Source organism: Triticum aestivum, chromosome 4B, assembly GCF_018294505.1.
Source record: "Triticum aestivum cultivar Chinese Spring chromosome 4B, IWGSC CS RefSeq v2.1, whole genome shotgun sequence".
NCBI lineage: Eukaryota > Viridiplantae > Streptophyta > Magnoliopsida > Poales > Poaceae > Triticum > Triticum aestivum.
Genome location: NC_057804.1, coordinates 468,849,271 through 468,864,059, shown reverse-complemented (window position 1 = coordinate 468,864,059; position 14,789 = coordinate 468,849,271).

The following is a 14,789-nucleotide window of genomic DNA, read 5'->3' as shown; positions in this document are numbered from 1 at the left end:
ATGGAACCCATGGGATGGTTTAAACAACAAGAGGCAATATTAAAGGTTTACACAGGGGCTTAATCTAAAAAGAAACCTGTTGAACGGGGCCCTGCTGCACGTCTGCGCCTTTGTCTCCATTGTGCCGTATCCTGGAAGGGTATCGCGCGAACGTTGTCTGTGGAAAAAAGGAAAACTCATAGGAGAATACAACGTAAGTATGCGATAGATAGTAAAAGTGTAAGATGATGGCCTGCCAATAAGGTTGGGCCAAGTTTTGGGGCTACACTAAATATTGATAGCCCCTGGTTTCCGCTATGGGATTACGGTGTCCGGTTGAATTTTATCCAGACTACCGGACTCGTCTAACCGAGTCGGTGGTCTTAATGACCAGTCATGTTTTATGGTATTAGAGGCCGCTTATAGTCCGGCCGCCAGGGCCGTCGCGTGTTCCTCTGCGCGTGAAGAGCGCTCTGTGATTCCGCTAACGGTGATGACGCCACGTGGACCAGGCATCTTGAGTGTAAGGTAGCCATAATGCGGCAATGCATTGAAGCGGGCGAAGGCCGGTCTTCCAAGCAGTGCATGATAGCCGCTTTGGAAGGATGCAACGATGAAGAGTAGTTCTTCACTTCTGGAGTTGCCTGGGGGCCAAATGTTACCCTCAGTACGATGGATCCTATGTGTAGGCTTCGATGCCTGGTATCACCCCTTCAAAGGTGGTGTTGCTTTTGTTATTTCTGGATAGGTTTATCCCCATCCTGCGGACAATGTCCTCGTATATTAAATTGAGACTACTGCCACCGTCCATGAGGACACGGGTGAGACGGTATCCGTTGATTATTGGGTCAAGCACCAAGGCCTATGATCCTTCACACCGAATGCTAGTTCGGCCGTCCTCGTGATCAAAAGTGATCGGACGAGACATCCAGTAGTCAGATGTGGGCACGATGGGCTCTATATCGTGCGTGTCTTTGAGCGCGCGTTCTTGCCTTCTCATGAATGTGTGAGTCGTGTGTATCATGTTTACTGTTTTAACCTCTGGCGGGAATTTTTTATGTCCCCTAGTGTTCGGCTGGCGAGGTTCGTCCTCGTCTTCACTTGGTGTTTCCGTCCCTTTGTGTTCTGCATTTAGTTTGCCGGCCTGCTTGAAGACCCAACACTCTCTATGGGTGTGGTTTGCAGGTTTTTCTGGGGTACCATGAATTTGGCATAGTCTGTCCAGGACTCTGTTCAGGCCGGACGGCCCCTCTTTACTGCCTTTAAATGGCTTCTTTTGCTGAGAGCCCCTGAATCCGGCATCGACCGTTGTGTTATCCGGGCTCCCTTCCTTGCTTTGGCGTTTGTGTTTATTACGCCTTGGCTTCCTGTTGCCATCCCTTATTTCGGACATGCTGGGGTCGCTGGTGCCTTTACGGGTTAGCCAGCTATCTTCACCCGCGCAAAAGCGGGTCATAAGGCTTGTTAAGGCTGCCATTGTCCTTGGCTTTTCTTGGCCGAGGTGTGTGGCGAGCCATTCGTCGCGGATGCTGTGTTTGAATGCCGCTAAGGCTTCGGCGTCCGGACAATCGACAATTTGATTCTTCTTAGTGAGGAATCTGTTCCAAAGCTTGCGGGCGGACTCTCCGGGCTGTTGGATTATGTGACTTAGATCGTCTGCATCCGGAGGCCGGACATAAGTCCCTTGAAAATTGGCCCTGAAAGCGTCTTCTAGTTCCTCCCAACTCCCAATTGAGTTTTCGGGGAGGCTTTTTAACCAGTGTCGAGCTGGTCCCTTCAGCTTGAGGGGAAGGTATTTGATGGCGTGGAGATCATCCCCACGAGCCATGTGAATATGCAGGATAAAATCGTCGATCCAGACCCCTGGGTCTGTCGTTCCATCATATGCCTCTATGTTCACATGTTTGAGACCTTGTGGGAATTCATGGTCCAGTACTTCTTCGGTGAACCACAGGGGGTGTGCAGCCCCTCTGTATCTAGGCGTGTCGTGGCATGTAGTCGGCTGTTGTTGTGTCCGGAGTTTAGTCCGGACTGGTATTTGTCTTGTATTAGCATTTGGGTGACCATAGTCCCTCACCGGGGTGTGTCCTTTAGATTCGTAGATGGACCTGGGTGCACCGGCCTTCTTATCCGGCTTCTCACGTGGATCATGCGCGGCGTCAGTAGACGCTCTGTTGTGGTTGTGACGCGGTACGTCTGATCTCCTGGTTGTATTAATCTTTGGTGGAACGGCCTCGTCGTCGAAATCTGGCAGTAGCTTGCGCTTTGGGTAGCTTTTGGTATGGCGATCGTCGCCATATATTTCTTCAGTGTCTAGCACTTTATTCCATCTACGACTGAGCTTTCCCTGTGCGGCTTTAAGCCGTTGTTTCTGCTTCTTTAGACTTCTTGCTGTAGCCAAAAGCTTTTGGTGGAGGTTATCGCGTTCCACTTGTTCGTCCGGGATGATGAATGCATCATCGTCCGGACTGTGTTCCTGTTCTGGGGCGGTTTCATGAGCTCGTCCTTCCGGATCATTGTGATCGGATATTTGTTTCGAACTTGGTTTGGCGTGACCTGGCTCGTCCTGCTCCATCGCTGGGTCCGTGTGGTCATTACTGCCTTCTGGTATGTCAGCCCCTCTTGCGCTCTTATCGCAGTTTTTACTATTGCTGGATTTTGAGCGGCGTCTGCGCCGCCGTTTTGGCTTTTGTCTGGGTGTTTTATCGTCCGGATTATCGTTGTCGTCCTTCTTGGGCGTATTCACCATGTATATATCGTGTGACACGGTGGTAATCCCGCGCCCCAAAGGTTCTGGAGCTTCTCCTGCATCGTCGTCCATACCGTCGATGTCTTCAGAGTCGAAGTCAAGAACGTCGGGTAAATCATCGGTCATGGCAATCAAGTGGGTGGTGGGTGGGTAGCGAATTCCTTCGTGGCCTGCTTCCCACTCAAGCCGGACATAGTTCGGCCCAGAGTCTCCTGACAAAGAGAGAGACTTTAATGAGTTCAACATGTCGCCAAAGGGCGAGTGTTGAAAGATGTCCGCAGCGGTAAACTCCATTACCGGAGCCCAACCTGGCTCGGCTGGCTCGAGGGTGTGCGGACCAGAACCAACGACCGGATACGAGTCCAGGGGTCCGGGGTCATAGGTCTCCACAGAGGTGAGACCTGCGTTCGGCTCCAACGCCGATGAGTATGCGGCCTGCGGGGCAGGGTCTACCCCTTCGTCTTTGGGCAACGCAACTTGTTCCAGATTTAGACCCGGGGCTATTGCAGGGATGATGTTTCAAGCATTGTCCGATGGTAGGTCTAGGCCGTGCCCATCGTGACTGTCCGGCGCTCCCGGCACAGGGCCGAATCCGCCGAAGATCAAGTCTCGGCGGATATCCACCGTGTAGTTCAAGTTTCCAAACCTGATCTGGTGGCCAGGGGCGTAGCTGTCGATCTGCTCCAGATGGCCAAGCGAATTGGCCCGCAGTACAAAGCCGCCGAACACAAAGATCTGTCCGGGGAGAAAAGTCTCACCCTGGACTGTGTTGTTGACTATTGAAGACATCATCAAGCCTTGAAGCGACGGCACAGAGGAACTCTCAATGAAAGCACCAATGTCGGTGTCAAAACCGGCGGATCTCAGGTAGGGGGTCCCGATCTGTGCGTCTTAGGCTGATGGTAACAGGAAGCAAGGGACACAATGTTTACCCAGGTTCGTGCCCTCTCGATGGAGGTAAAACCCTACTTCCTGCTTGATTAATATTGAAGATATGAGTAGTACAAGAGTAGATCTACCACGAGATTGTAGAGGCTAAACCCTAAGAGCTTGCCTATGATGGTATGATTGTAATTGTGATCGGCCTTCTAAGGACCATCCTCTCCGGTTTATATAGACACCGGAGAGGGCTAGGATTTACATGGAGTCGGTTACAAGGAAGGAAACACAATATCCAGACCGCCAAGCTTGTCTTCCATGCAAAGGAGAGTCCCATCCGGACACGGGCCGAAGTCTTGAGTCTTGTATCTTCACGCTTCGATAGTCCGGACAATGTATATAGTCCGGCTATCCGGATACCCCCTAATCCAGGACTCCCTCACGCCTCCAAGAGGCGACTGACTGCGCCGCCTCGGTCGGAGGTCTTGCCGCACCACAACGTACACAGTGCGCTGTGACTAGCTGTCGGCTCGGGTTCATGTTCGCCACGGGAACAGAGTCGCTCATCCGAAGGGTGGAGGTTCGGCTGCCGCGGACCAGCGGTTGCATGCGTCTTGCATTGTTCACGCGTCGAGAGCACTCGGAGGCACGCATCTAGCTGTTCAGATGCGATCTAAGTCACCGATCTAGCATGTAACACATTTATCCCTTGCGGCTCACGGGTATTCCCACGGGTGCCACCTTACCTGGCCCGGGACCGTTTGCGCCTTTTGGCTCACGTATATGATAGTGTCGCTAGCATCCATATGACAAAGAACCCGGGCTGACATGGCTAGTCGTGAACCCAAAGTGGCACTAACTTACAGGGATGGGCATACATGACCCAGCAACGAACATGTCGGTCATCAGCGAGTGAATCCGGGTTGTAGAAACTGGGCTAGCAGGACTCCGATAGACACCGCGTGACATTTCCCCGAAGGGACAGACACAGGAACGAAGAAGGACACATGCCGGCCAGCCTAAGTGTTCCGGAGCAGTAGCAAACTACCAGGGCTCAGTGGAAGCACTAGGAGACATTTCCCGGTAAGAGAGGCTACCAAGGATAAACAACTAGATAGTCAGATCCCACACATACCAAGCATTTTAATAACATACACACAATATGCTCGATATGTGCAAATACAACATGGCATCACAACATGACTCTACAACTCAAGTATTTTATTCAATAGGCTCCGAGGAGCGAGATATTACAAGCATGAGTCTCATGACCCAACATTCAGAGCAAACAAGGCAAGCACAAGCGGAAGCTTAACATGTCTGAGTACAGACAACTATAAATGAAAAAGGCTGAGAAGCCTGACTATCTACCAGATCCTGCCGAGGGCACAAGATCGTAGCTGAGGTAACAAGCTAAACGTCGAAGTCCAAGTGTAACTACTAGCGAGACTGAAGTCTCTCTGCAAAAACATAAAATAGGCAATGTGAGTACAAATGTACCCAGCAAGACTTACATCAGAACTAACTACATATGCATCATTATCAACAAAGGGGTGGTGGGGTTTAACTGCAGCAAGCCAGCTTTGACTCGGTGGCTATCCTAAACTACGACTGCAAGTAACACTTTTGAGGTGGCGCACACGAGTCCACATATTCACCATATCAATACACCACTATGGATCCGCTCCCATCTCCCTACGAGAACGCCATCCATAGCACTCACGCTTATCTTGTGTATTTTAAAGTATCCACTTTCACTTGTCTATGAACTGTACAGGCAACCCAGAAGTCCTTTACCGCAAACACGGCTATTCGAATAGATAATGTTAACCCTGCAGGGGTGTACTTCTTCACACACGCTCTCACCACTTATCCCCGTTTACATGACATGTACTCGACAACCTTCAAGCGGAAGCCCAGCGAGGGTGTCGGCCACGACCCGACTAACCACACAAGTCTCTCGTCCAGGTTTATCGCCTATTCGGGTTCCATCCGCAAGGAGATCTGGCCGGGGTGTCGCTCACGGCCCCAAATGATGTGAGCAGGGTTCCCAAGCCCACCATCCGGGTGCCACTTGGTACACCATGCCACTGTGCCTAGTCTGTCCCAAGCCCACCTGTATCGGGTGCCACTTGGTAGACTACTAACACTACCTACAAACACCAGAAACTAGTTGCAACTCCTGGACAGAGATCGAGTTGATTAATAAGTCGAGAGGGGCACTTAAGCATTCCAATGTGTGGTAGTAGCTGTTCATGGATCACAAACACAGAACTCAGTTCCTGAGGACGGCTGCAATGAGACAATCCACCATGTACTCCTACATGGCCTCTCACCGCTACCTTTACCAAATCGTGTTCACACACTTAGCTCTCAACAGTAGGACATGTTCACCACATTTCAACTCATCCCCGATGAATCAGACCTGACACAACTCTAAGCAATAGCAGGCATGAAAAACAAGCATGAATGAGTAGGCACATCAGGGCTCAAACAACTCCTACTCATGCTAGTGGGTTTCATCTAGTTACTGTGGCAATGACAGGTCATGCAGAGGAAAGGGGTTCAACTACCGCAGCATGTAACAGTTGAATCGTTGTTGTCCTAATGCAGTAAAAGAGAGCAGGAGCGAGAGAGTGGGATTGTATCGGAATGAACAAGGGGGTTTTGCTTGCCTGGCACTTCTGAAGATAGCATTGAGTCTTCATCAGTGTCAACGATCACAACGTCGGAACATCGTCTACCGAGAGGGAACAAACACCGACAAACAAAGAAGAAACACAATCAATGCAATGCAACAATATGATGCATGAATGTGACATGGAAATATGATGTGGTTTATGCTAATGCAACTAACAACAGGTTAAATGAAGTTGGTTTGAATCCAAGATTCAAATTCAAACTCCACATGTGGTTATTTAAATGCCATTTAATTGAATTGTCCTAAACAGTAGTCATAAGTTGTTCTAACATGCATGAAAATAGTACAGATGGATAGATTGGATTTTTTTGATAATTTTTCATATATAAATTATTTCATTTGGAGTTACGGTTGAATTTCTATGATTTTTAGAAGTTTATAACATTTTCTAGAATTTCCTCGATTGTTTTTAATCCAGAAAATCACTTACTGTGTCAGCATGATGACAACATGACGTCAGCAAGGTCAACAGGGTCAAACCTGACCCGTGGGGTCCACTGGTCAGTGAGACATACACTAATCCCGTGTTGACTCAGGCTTTGACCCGCTGCGGGGCCCGTTGTCAGTGTCTAAGGGTGGTTTAGCTGGCGTTGATTAGCACTAATTACGCGGCCACGTCGGCACGCCGAAATTTGGCCGGCGGCGACCTAAACTGCAGCGGCAACTCGCTGGACTTGAGCTGCGTGCGACGGCTGGATGCGCGAAGGCCACCAGGAGGTAGCCCGCGCTCGACCGCGTCTAGCAGAGCGATTGGAAGGCCTCGGAGTCGCCGAAGATGACGACGGCGAGCACAGAGGCGGCGGCCGGAGCTCGGGCGAGAGAGGCGCGGCGGCTACGGCATGCTAGAGAGAAAACGGAGAGGGGGAGGATGATCAGGAGCTCACGTGGAGTGCAGTGGTGGCCTCGGCGTGCTCGTGGAAGCTCGGACGGCAGCGAGTCGGCAATGGAGATCCGCGGTGGCCGACGATGAAGAAGTGGTCGGGGACGGCGCGTTGGAGCTCTTATGTCCATGTGAGCTGACGGAGAGGACGAGGGTGGCACGGCGGAGCTCGGGGGCTGGTCCATGGGTCTAGAGCTGGCCGGTGGCCGCGGTGGTGACGAACGGCAGCGACGAACCCGTTCGGATGAGTGAGAGAGAGAGAGAGATCCAGGGGAGAGGGTGAGGATGGGGGAGAGTGAGAGGAGTCCGGGGGGGTTGCGTGGCATCGCGGAAAGCGTCCAGGGCGACAAGGGGGCAGCCAGGCAGGCAGGGAGGAGCTGGCGCGGCTCGCCTGCGCGCCGGGCACGCAGCTACTTCTCCTCCTGGCAAGAGGAAGAAGACAGTGATGCCCCTGGTGGGCCAGGCTGGCTTTGCCCGGCTGGGCTGCTACAGGAATGGGCCAGGTAGGGCAGGTCAGTCCTTCCTCTCTCTCTTTCTTTTATTTTCTATTTCTGTTATCTATTTTGTTTCTCTGTTTTGGTTTAGTAATAATGCTAAACCATTTCATAAAATCCTGGAAATAATTATGGGTGCTTTCTGAATTATTCCAGTGACCCTTAACAATTTCCAACATTTTTGGAGCATCTAAAATATACATAGCATTTAAATAGCCCCAATTCAAATATGTTTGGATTAATTCAAAGTCCAAATATGTCCTGCAAAAATGTGAACCATTTTTGGTAGATGCTTCCACCTTGATCCAGAAATGATGAACATTTTAAAGGGCATTTTGAAATCATTGAAAAATATTTTGGTTGAACCTATTTGGATTCCGTTTGATGCTAGGGTTTGAACATCCCCATTTCAAATTTCCATGAAAGTTAAACATGATGCAAGCAAGATGCAAACACTAGGCAGCACCAGAAGCTAGGGATGTGACAACTAGCCCCCACTAAACAAGAATCTCGTCCCGAGATTCAAGCGTAGGGTAGGATGAAGGGGAACGCAAACTAACATAATCTTCACGATCCAGGTGGCACTTGATCAGAACATTGAATCGATCACCATCATTGACTCGATGTCTTCCTCTGAGAACTCCAACTAACATGACAAGAAGAGGAAAGGAAAACTCTAGAAGAATCGATCTTCTCGAAGACCGGACAACTCAGGATCAGCTCATGGGGTGAGATATAAACATCTCTTGAGCTGAGACACGAGACACACGTCTAGAGGGATGGAGTGAAACAGATGACGAAGGTTCACTAGATAGACAACAATTTCACACCTAAGAGGGTGGTGAACGGTTGTCCATGTAGCGAGGAGTTGGGTTTCCATGATACCACAACGAGACACCTTAGAGGAGGTGACTAGTGGAATTATTACCTTAAGTGGCAAAAAGAATTACCTTTGATATGGAGATCATTGGGATTCTCTATACCAGCCTAAGGCAAATCTCGAGCGATGGTTTCGAGGAGTTCGGTAGAATGGCATACTCGGACTAGTATGGATGATGTGGATTACCTTGTTGAAAACAACACAAGGGATGATTTTAGTAACTGGGGAGAAGCTCAACAGTAGAGAGTGAGTCCACTGTTTGAAAAGTTATAGCATAACCGAAGAAACTAGGAGCAATCCCAGTAGTGCCGATGATAACACCTAGCGCTTGCGTGTGCTCTCAAGAACTTGAGCATTTCCATATTTATCAAGGTTTTACCAATATCCGTGTCAAAGATCCTGGCAACACAACGTACTACCATGATGAATACCGGTGGAGGATGTAGATGCAAAGGAAAGATAACACTTTCTCAGATTTCACCTTAGCAATGCCAAGGTCGCAAGATCTAGATAATCGACCGAGAGACATTTAGCACTCAGCTTCTAATGTTCTCCTTGATGTGCTAGTCTATCCCATTCGTAGATATGGTTTGATATCTAGAACATCAAGTAAAAGGTCGGACTTCGGGAGCACAAGAATCCATAAGGAGTAACTTATTGGAGTAAAACCCTACGAAATCCTTATGGGGAGGTGGCCAACTTCCTCAATCAAGATACTACAACAAGAGGTCTTCCGGCTGGGTGTGTTGGCCACGACATCCACTTTACCGGTTACAGAGAGACCATTATTATAGTTCTTGGGAAACGTTCCAACCATCATATCTGCCTGAGATTCAGATCTGGTTGGTGTCAGAATAATCCAGACTCATCGAGTCCAGGAGGAAAAATGAAAGTTTGCAACACAAATCGATGAGATGATGTTGTGAGATTCTTGGGAAATGAACTACGGTAGCAAGCTCCAAAACATGAGCTGGTTCTACTACACACGTGTGAACATGCTGTTCGAGACAAACATGATCACATGGTAGTCTTACAATAAAACACTGTCGAGTTCTGGTAGGGAACCATCATCGAGGATATCGAAGTCCTTGTGCACTTATCGATTAACTTCTTATCCTTGAGCAAGTCAATCAGTGGCTTGGCATGCTAGGGACACATATAGAATGGAGGTAGCTAATCTCACAATCCAATGTATACTTCGCACATGCATGACTGACTTGGGATGATTCCAAAGGAAGCAAAAACAATCTTTCTCGGATCCACGGCGGCAACTTACACCAAGTGCACGTGAATTAGAGAAAGTCACTTCTTTCATCCGAACATATACCTCATGAATGGAACATGGAGGTAATGTTTACAAAAGTTTCCAACACTAGATGGATGTTCAACGTGATCATGGAGAAGGTAAAATGCTGCTGATGGGCTCAACAACAAGTCATCTGGATGACCATATAAATGGAATTCCATAATTATGTGAGCAAGGACATAGCATTGGTCAGACCCAAAAGATGTAATGGTGTATGCTCGAGTGATAACCGCGAGTAAGACAACATTACGATCATCGTTGGTTCTGATTTGATTTGACGATAGCCCAAACTCAAATCAAAGTTTTTATAAGACAATAGGTCCAACAACTGATCACAGGGACCAATCGATGAACATATCATCTTTCTTCAACTAACACACCAACACAGGATATCCCTTTGGAAATGAACTAGGTTAGACAAGCTTTTATCTTCCAACTCTCCAAGTTTTTATTTAGCTTGACCAACTAGCTCAGGGGTATCCAACACAGATCCTTGGAGAAGGGGGTGGTTTACAAGAAACCAACTTGATCACGAACTCAACATAAGGGTCAGGGGACAACCTGGTAATACTTCCGGGAAGATATTCGGGAAATCATGAACCACCGATATGTTACTAAGCTCGAGAACAATCTTGCTTTTCAGGGCAAGACGATATGATCAATAGAGCGAAGATTTGAAATAATCCTAACTCATTGATCGAGGAGTGCACCAGGAGAATGGACTAGGTAGCACGATCAATCTTAGAATGATGATTCAATAACCAACATGCTAAGAATGAAATTTTTGTCCTTTAACTACCAAGCAGCGGAGTTGCTAGGAGTATTGAGTTCACACATCACGATTCACTTGTCGGCACTCCGGCTGCAACAACACGGAACCGAGGAATGAATAAGGATGGCGAGAAGTATCATTGTATCAAGAATTCATAAGATGGTGTGCAATTCCCATGACATTCTTGACATAAGACGGTAATACTTCAGGGTAGAACAGAATCCAAAGCTGGATTGGCATTTTGATCTGCGAAATACAACTACTTTGACCCAATCCTAGATATGGATGAGGTACTGGAGTTTGTTTCTCCTAGTCATTCTGAAATAGAATGGCTTGACGGACCACCAGAGTAATAGGCATCGATAAACATGATTGCCAACTACTCCTTACTATCAATTGATAGATAAGGGCCAGAAAATAACTAAAGAGGGACAACCCAAAGGAACATATGATTTTATGAGTTGTGGATGCATGGTTTAGCATGTCGAATGAAGTTCAACAGGTTTCTTCCGGATAACCCATGCAGAAAGGTAAGACTGGCAGATTCACAATTCTTGAATGGAGAACCCATTAAGAGCACTCTTATTGTGATCTTTTGGTTCAAAGAGCTTCTTCCATATTGGTTCATGGTATTGGAAGAAGGAAATACCACAGACCTCGAGGACTATCGCAAAGGTTACTAATAACCTAAAGGAACTAGCAACCACTAACAACATGAAGTAGGTAGAGTGAATCTCGGGTTCATGAGCCCAGGAATAGAATACCTACCAACTAAATGGCATCACAGGATGCTTTAGAGAATGATGGCCAGAATCATCACACTGGAACACAGACATGGCTAGATTACTAGATGATCCCCTAAGACACCTAGGGTAATAATAATAACTCCAACATATATGTCGAGGCAATAGAGCACCTCAACTCACTGATTAGTGTGGTTAACCTGGCCCAAAGAACATCGGGAACGGGAAGAAGGGATTTGCAAATGCATCAGACTATTTAGAAACCTGGGGTGACTCGGATAGCATAACGGCTGTAAATGCACAAAAAAAGATTCTGAGACATCACGCAAAAATGGTGGCATAACCACTCAGAAGCACAATAACAAGGTTCCGAGACAAACTATGAACACACAGGGGTATTAGAAACTGAACTGGGCTTAAATCCAACAATCTTACAAGTCTACGGATTAGTAACACGTGATCCTGATAGAAAGAAGAGAAAACCTAGTTCCTTAACCCCGTAGGAAAGATAAGATGACTCAAATCAGAAGGCATAAGGTATAAGGAGTAAAAAGAGCCTTACAATCCATCCCACAATCAATTCCCTTACATAACAAAAGCATTTCTAGACTCAACTTCGACCAGTTTGGCTTGGTAATCCTACAGGCAGTCAAGCTCTAATACCAAAGCTGTCAGGACCCCGATCCTAAGTCACACCGATCTAGCATGTAACGAATCATATCCCTTTGCGGCCTCACGCACGGTATTCCCACGGGTGCCACCTTACCTGGCCCGGGACCATTTACGCCTTTTGGCTCACGTATATGATAGTGCCGCTAGCATCCATATGACAAAGAACCCGGGCTGACATGGCTAGTCGTGAACCCAAAGTGGCACTAACTTACAGGGACAGGCATACATGACCCAGCAATGAACGTGTCGGTCATCAGCGAGTGAATCCGGGCTGTAGCAACTGGGCTAGCAGGACTCCGATAGACACCGCATGACATTTCCCCGAAGGGACAGACACAGGAACGAAGAAGGACTCAGGGCTCAGTGGAAGCACTAGGAGACATTTCCCGGTAAGAGAGGCTACCAAGGATAAACAACTAGATAGTCAGATCCCACACATACCAAGCATTTCAATAACATACACACAATATGCTCGATATGTGCAAATACAACATGGCATCACAACATGACTCTACAACTCAAGTATTTTATTCAATAGGCTCCGAGGAGCGAGATATTACAAGCATGAGTCTCATGACCCAACATTCAGAGCAAACAAGGCAAGCACAAGCGGAAGCTTAACATGTCTGAGTACAGACAACTATAAATGAAAAAGGCTGAGAAGCCTGACTATCTAGCAGATCCTGCCGAGGGCACAAGATCATAGCTGAGGTAACAAGCTAAACATCGAAGTCCATGCGTAACTACTGGCGAGACTGAAGTCTCTCTGCAAAAACGTAAAATAGGCAAACGTGAGTATAAATGTACCCAGCAAGACTTACATCAGAACTAACTACATATGCATCATTATCAACAAAGGGGTGGTGGGGTTTAACTGCAGCAAGCCAGCTTTATCTCAGTGGCTATCCTAAACTATGACTGCAAGTAACTCTTTTGAGGTGGCGCACACGAGTCCACATATTCACCATATCAATACACCACTATGGATCCGCTCCCGTCTCCCTACGAGAACGCCATCCATAGCACTCATGCTTATCTTGCGTATTTTAAAGTATCCACTTTCACTTGTCTATGAACTATACAGGCAACCCAGAAGTCCTTTACCGCGGACACGGCTATTTGAATAGATAATGTTGACCCTGCAGGGGTGTACTTCTTCACACACGCTCTCACCACTTATCGTCGTTTACATGACATGTACTCGGCAACCTTCAAGCGGAAGCCCAATGAGGGTGTCGGCCACGACCTGACTAACCACACAAGTCACTCGTCCAGGTTTATCGCCTATTCGGGTTCCATCCGCAAGGAGATCCGGCCGGGGTGTCGCTCACGACCCCAAACGATGTGAGCAGGGTTCCCAAGCCCACCATCCGGGTGCCACTTGGTACACCGTGCCACTGTGCCTAGTCTGTCCCAAGCCCACCTGTACCGGGTGCCACTTTGTAGACTACTAACACTACCTAAAAACACCAGAAACTAGTTGCAACTCCTGGACAGAGATCGAGTTGATTAATAAGTCGAGAGGGGCACTTAAGCATTCCAATGCGTGGTAGTAGCTGTTCATGGATCACAAACACAGAACTCAGTTCCTGAGGACGGCTGCAATGAGACAACCCACCATGTACTCCTACATGGCCTCTCACCGCTACCTTTACCAAATCGTGTTCACACACTTAGCTCTCAACAGTAGGACATGTTCACCACATTCCAACTCATCCCCGATGAATCAGACCTGACACAACTCTAAGCAATAGCAGGCATGACAAACAAGCATGAATGAGTAGGCACATCAGGGCTCAAACAACTCCTACTCATGCTAGTGGGTTTCATCTAGTTACTATGGCAATGAAAGGTCATGCAGAGGAAAGGGGTTCAACTACCGCAACATGTAACAGTTGAATCGTTGTTGTCCTAATGTAGTAAAAGAGAGCAGGAGTGAGAGAGTGGGATTGTGTCGGAATGAACAAGGGGGTTTTGCTTGCCTGGCACTTCTGAAGATAGCATTGAGTCTTCATCAGTGTCAACGATCACAACGTCGGAACATCGTCTACCGAGAGGGAACAAACACCGACAAACAAAGAAGAAACACAATCAATGCAATGCAACAATATGATGCATGAATGTGACATGGCAATATGCTGTGGTTTATGCTAATGCAACTAACAACAGGTTAAATGAAGTTGGTTTGAATCCAAGATTCAAATTCAAACTTAACATCTGGTTATTTAAATGCCATTTAATTGAATTGTCCTAAACAGTAGTCATAAGTTGTTCTCACATGCATGAAAATGGTACAGATGGATAGATTGGATTTTTCTGATAATTTTTCATATATAAATTATTTCATTTGGAGTTACGGTTGAATTTCTATGATTTTTAGAAGTTTATAACATTTTCTGGAATTTCCTGGATTGTTTTTAATCCAGAAAATCACTTACTGCGTCAGCATGATGACAACATGACGTCAGCAAGGTCAACAGGGTCAAACCCGACCTGTGGGGTCCACTGGTCAGTGAGACATACACTAATCCCGCGTTGACTCGGGCTTTGACCCGCTGCGGGGCCCGTTGTCAGTGTCCAAGGGTGGTTTAGCTGGCGTTGATTAGCACTAATTACGCGGCCACGTCGGCATGCTGGAATTTGGCCGGCGGCGACCTAAACTGCGGCGGCAACTAGCCGAACTTGAGCTGCGGGCGACGGATGGATGCGCGAAGGCCACCAGGAGGTAGCCCGC